At 39.2% G+C, this 5,871-nt stretch overlaps 1 long non-coding RNA gene across 1 annotated transcript; it reads left to right on the top strand.

Annotated features, from left to right (window-relative positions):
• Positions 2,170 to 2,586, top strand: LOC110263398. The gene is made up of 2 exons (XR_002348949.1): positions 2,170 to 2,225; positions 2,445 to 2,586. It is a non-coding gene; the product is annotated as an uncharacterized LOC110263398 (long non-coding RNA).

Raw genomic sequence — 5,871 nt, 5'->3', positions numbered from 1 at the left:
CCTCTTCTGTTTGATGCAATTTAATTTTTCCTTGTTTAATTTCTACAAATCCACATCCCAATCCCCTTTACATTTCAAGCAATTTACATTCCTTGCGCTTTAAGATTCCGCAATTTACATTTCTTGCACTCTAAGCTTCTGCCATTTAATTTCTTGTTCCTTAAGATTCAGCAATTTAATTTTCTGCACTCTTTACTTTCATGCAATTTACATTCTGCAAATCACAAATCACCCAACCAACACTCGATTCGCTTGACTAAATCAACCACTAAACTAAAATTGCTCAATCCTTCAATCCCTGTGGGATCGACCTCACTCCCGTGAGTTTTTATTACTTGATGCGACCCGGTACACTTGCCGGTTAGTTTTGGGTAATTAGCAAATTGATAATTAAATTAATATTTTAAAGTAATTTAAAGGGATTAAATTAGATTTTTAATGAAATACTCTATCCCCTAATTTAATTAAAATTACAACTATAATTACCAAATTGGGAAAACCCTAACCCTACCCTGAAACCCTAACCCAATTACCCTTTCTCCAAACCCAGTAGTCGCAACCCCCTCTTTCCCATCAAAACACACACATACACATAGAAGGAAAGGGAGGGGGGAAATGTTGCGAAGAGAAGGGGGACAGAGCCAGCAGGCATCACTGCCACCGCGCCGTCGTGTCGCCGTTAAAGGGGACGAAGCCATGAATAGAGAGCTTGGAATCGAAGAAGAGAGAGTCGCGCCCAGCCACCGTCCAGCTCTGCCGCGCCTCCCGTCTGCATCAGATTCGTCGTCACCGTTTGTGGAGTCACGAGGAGCACCACCGCCATCGTCGTGGTGTGTGGGCTTCGTGCGGAGAGAAGAGACAGACCGCGACGGGAGAGGATGGGGGACCGTTTCTGCCGTTGTCGTGCCATGAATGCCACCATGGTTGATGCCGTCGTCGCTGCCCAGGTTCCTATGGTCCAAGTCACCATTGATGGAGAAGACGCCATTGAGGAGCAGAAACCTCTATTTCGTGCTAGTCATGACGAAGCTGCCACGGGTGTTGTTGTCTTACTACCACCGAAGGTCCATTGCCGCCAATCCGCACCGCTGCTGATGATGGTAAGCCATACCGTTGTCCTTGTTGCCGGAGAAGACCACCGGAGTTGCTGTTCTGCCTCTGTCTTTGGGTTCTGTGAGTTGCTGGAGCCCAGTGTCACCAGAGTTGCCCAGAACCACCACTGTGGCTGCTGTTGGGATTGTGAATGGAGGGAGAAGAAGCTGATTCTATTACAGCCATTCCCTGAGGAGAAATTAGCCGCGCCACCGCGCCTTTGGCATTGGAAAATGCCATTACCGCGGCCGAGGTCCACCGCCGGTAAGAGTTTTGAGTTTGGTTACTGTTCTTTTGATTTCGGGAAGATTATTGTCACTGCGTGGTTGTACAGCTGCTATTATCAGAGATTCGGGCCACTGCCATCACTTGTGGTAGTTGTCGGAATTGCTGTCGCTCTGTTGTCTCATTCCTCTTTAGCCATAGTGAGTCATTCTAGCCTTGAAACCCTTATTGCTAGTATTCAGCTATAAATTATTAAGAATTTCGCGATGTTCATATCCCAGGGTCAAATTTCAGAAATTGTATAATTAAAATAAAAGCCAATGCGGTGTCGTCTTGCTTCATTTCTCGGGGTGAGTCTATTTGGTTCCGTTCCTTTTTACCGCAATACTTTATTGACAATTATGTTGTAATTTCGTTTAATATCCATTTCGCGTTAATTCCAATTTTACGTCAGATGAATTGTCGTTGCTGTGAACCTTGATTATCACTGTCGATATTGCCTGGGAATCAATGAGGTTGCTGCCGCGAGTTAAGGATAGAAAGAGGACTCTTGATGCATTAACCCATAATGGGTTCAACTTTGAGGTAGGGTTTGTTTTAATAAGAAAATGTTTTTGGTTTTAAATATCTGATGAGTTTAGTAGATTAATGTAAACAAATTGATGCCTGTGATGTGAATGATTTTTCTGTTGAGATTGATATATTGTGTTGCTATTGAATTGGTTGATTTCTGGATTTTTGGATGAAATGAGTGAATCTTTGGATTTTGATTTTCTTTGATTTAAAATGATAATGATTGGTCTTAAATGATGGATTTGAAAATATTGACTTGAAACGTTGATTTTTGTTGAGTTGAAGTTGAAAATAAAGGACCCGTGATGGGTGGCAGACTCCAGTTTTTAGGGGAGGTGCTGCCGAAATTCTTTTAAAGAATTTGGAGTTGATTATTCATGAATTTTTGGTAAAATTGATTGAATGCACTAATTTTGGAATTTGGATAGAAATTGATAATAAATGGTTTTGAATAATGGATTTGGAATTGTTAAATTGAAAGGCTGGTTTTTGTTGTGTTGAAGATTGAAAAGAAAGGACCTGTGATGGGTGGCAGACTCTAGTTTTTAGGGGAGGTGCTACCGAAATTTTTCTAAGGATTTGGAGTTGATTTGGTTAAGATTTCAAAAACGGATGTTTTGAGGGATTTCAAAGAAAATTGGATTTCTATGATTTGATTGATTTATGATTTTAACTTACTCGATTTTTCATAATACCGAAAAGAGATTTTTGTTAACTAGTCAGAGACTTTAAAACAGTAATTTAAATATAAATTCAAGGGATTGGGAATAGGAGTGTGAGTTTGAAGGTTATGCTGGAGACTAAGAGTGATTGTGATGATGAATAGTAATTAAATATGATGATGAAGGATGACGATAGGCGAGTTTAATAATATTGAGATTGAGAATGAGATTGAATATGAGAATGAGAATAAAATTGAATACGAGATTGAGAATGATATTGATTATGATTATGAAATGATAATGAATATGATTTTGATTGTGATGCACCTACTTGGGTAGTAGCAAGGGTTGTGCTTGTTAGTGAATTATGGCTGTGTGTATTATGTTGTGAGCCGGATGGCTGTGATACATATTGATTTATGGTGTAGTATGTATATGCATATGATTGAATGAGATAGAAATTTCGGGTAAGAGGCGGTGAAAATGACCACTCGCTCTGGGTATATGATAAAGAAGTGTAGAGATGTTGAGAATGTATGGAAAAATGAATTAATGAATGAATGATTATGAAGGGATTGGAATAATAATGAAAATGAACTTGAATTTGATTGTGGTATGCCTCCGGGTAAGACGCAGTGGTGTAATCCACCTCTTCCAGTAAGAGGCAAGGACACCGGGTAAGATGCAGTGGTGTTATCCACTTGATCCGGGTATGAATTGTGAATGAATTGATGTATGAAGATGTATTGTAATGATAATGAAAATGTGTTTCTGAATATGACTCCGGGTAAGATGCAGTGGTGATACCCACTTGCTCCGGAATAGTTCGAGGCTTCGGGTAAGATGCAAGGGCTGTGTTCTGTCGCCGCTTGCTCCGGGTCGAGAACTGTAACACTGCCTGGGTAAGAGGCACTGGTGAGGTTGCCCCCTGCTCTGGGTACACAGGTAAGATGCAAGGGTTGCGGCGTTGTCCCACTTGCTCCATGTTTGGTGTTCCGTCCACGGTTAGCTACCAGTACTTATCGGGTTGGCTCTATAACTGACAGATGAGACTCAACAGCCATAGGGCAAGCATACATTATTTGCATATGTTTGAATTATTTGGGTTTGCTTAATTGTATTGGTTTGCCTAATTGTATATGCCATACTATGTGATTATATGCTATTTGCCTTACTTGAATCTATTTGTGTATTACTTGTCTGTATTGTGTGTGTTTGTACAGCTGAGAGATCCTTCATGCTGGCGGTGATGATGCTGAGGGTTGTACTTGATTTTGAAAATGAGATGTTTGTTGGAAAATTGAGTTTAATGCTGAATTGCTGAGTTATATACTGGTAGTCTGTGGTAATGGAAATAGATAGGCTATACGAAGAGTTGGATAAAAACTTGAGAATGTATGTTGTAGCTATACCCAGTTTCAGATTTGAATGGGGTAAGTTTTTGGGTAGGAAGCCCTTTTGACACGCTGGTGGTCCTTTTCAAATTTAAACTAATCACCATACTATTTTGTAAACTAAAGAAGTTCTTTGTGGCCTTTCAAGGTAATACTTTCCATAAAGCATTATTCAATAAGTTTCTTCAAGGATAAACTGCTTTAAAAAAAATGAATCTAATTCTATTTGTAAGTATTTCTTTGCTTTGATGGTATTCCCCTCCCTACTGAGAATGTGTGGTTTGTTCTCACCCCAATATCTTCCACCCTTTCAGTGACACAGGTTCGAAGACCCAGTCTGAAGCTGCGGGCGATTATCGACTTTACTTATGAGTCAAGTTACTTTCATAGAGTTCCCTCACTTGTTGCTTAAATTTCTTATCTTTCATAGAGTTTCATTCTCTCTGTTTGTGACATCATCAATTCTCCTCTCTACCGCTGTGGCAATTCTCATCTCCGCAAGCTCGTCCATTCTCCTCTCCGCTGTGCGTCCTATATTTCGTCTTGAGTCTACTGCTCTACGCTCTACTTTGCACGTTTATCGCCCGCTCACATTCAATAGGAAGGAGCTGCCATCTGCCGTTGATAGCATCTTGCCGCAGCCGTGGGTTTTCCCTCCTCCAGTCCTCCTCCACTTCCACTTGGTTTCAGGTGTGATACTCTCTCCTTCTCTGTGAAATCTATTGCACTTAGGTTTATCCCTCTCTGTAATTTATTGTAGTTTTTGTGCTTGTGTCATAGTATATAAATCATAATCTGGGCTTCTATGTATAATCACCTTCTCTGTATAAATCTTGGTCCTCCCTGCTCCAACAGTTGCCGTCGTCCTCCATCCACAACAGCAGCATGCACCAGAAATAGAGCCTCCGTGTTAGGTTGGTTATATTTTCTATTGTTAATTATTGTTCTTTTATTTCTTCACTGATGGATGCTGCTAATTTTTTTGAAATTGTAGTGATGATGTAGGGCTTGATTTTTGTTCTGTTTATTTTATTACTCCATTTATATTTTGTTCTGTTTATTAGCGTTTTTATTTTTTTAATCCTGTTTTGAATTTCTGTTTCTATGATCCTAATTCTTGATGTTCTGTTTGTAAGTTTGTTGTTTCGATTCTGATTATGATTCTTGAATTTGTTTTATTCTGATTTGTTTTTTGTTCTAATTTTATTTGTTCTTTCTGATTCATTTTGGTTTTATTTCTAATTCGGTTGCTTGCTTTTTTTTTTGCTTGATTATTTTTGAGTCAGGTTGATTATGGTTCCATATGCACTTGCTATTTTTGTAAAATTGTTAATGATTTTAACTTGTTTCTGTGCTTCTACTAATTTTTAGTGATTTCTGAGTCAGGTTGATTGTTGTTCTATCCCTTTTGATTTCAGGTTTGTTTGTTAGTTATTGTGATGTATGATTTCATGTTATGACTTTGTGAATAAGTAGGATGTATAATTTCTTTGCACGTTATAGTGTGATGTATGATTTTTTTTGCACAATATAGTGTGATGTGCATCCTTTGAATAATTAATCTCCAAATGTAGTCACACTGCAAGAATTTTCCATGCTAAGTGTTTTTATAACACCACCGTCGAGCAAAGGTGCCTCATCCACCAACGCATCTCCAGATCTAGTAGCAACCCCTAAACCACTGAGATTGAGAGAAAGCGCCTCTTCGTGAACGACACTGTCGCTGCATTCAGCTCTGCCATTGCCTCCTCTTCGCAACACTGCACCTCCACGGCTTGCATCGCCACCGGTAGATCTTCTCCCTTTATTTTTTTAATTTTTTGTTTATCATTTTATCATTTTTCTAATTCAAAAATTCAGTAACGATCACTACTTCTACCTCTCGGCATCTTTTTTTATTTGTATTGGTACTTGTAACTAATTAT

Source organism: Arachis ipaensis, chromosome B06 (assembly GCF_000816755.2).
Source record: "Arachis ipaensis cultivar K30076 chromosome B06, Araip1.1, whole genome shotgun sequence".
Taxonomy (NCBI): Eukaryota; Viridiplantae; Streptophyta; class Magnoliopsida; order Fabales; family Fabaceae; genus Arachis; species Arachis ipaensis.
This window is presented reverse-complemented; position numbering and strand designations above follow the sequence as displayed.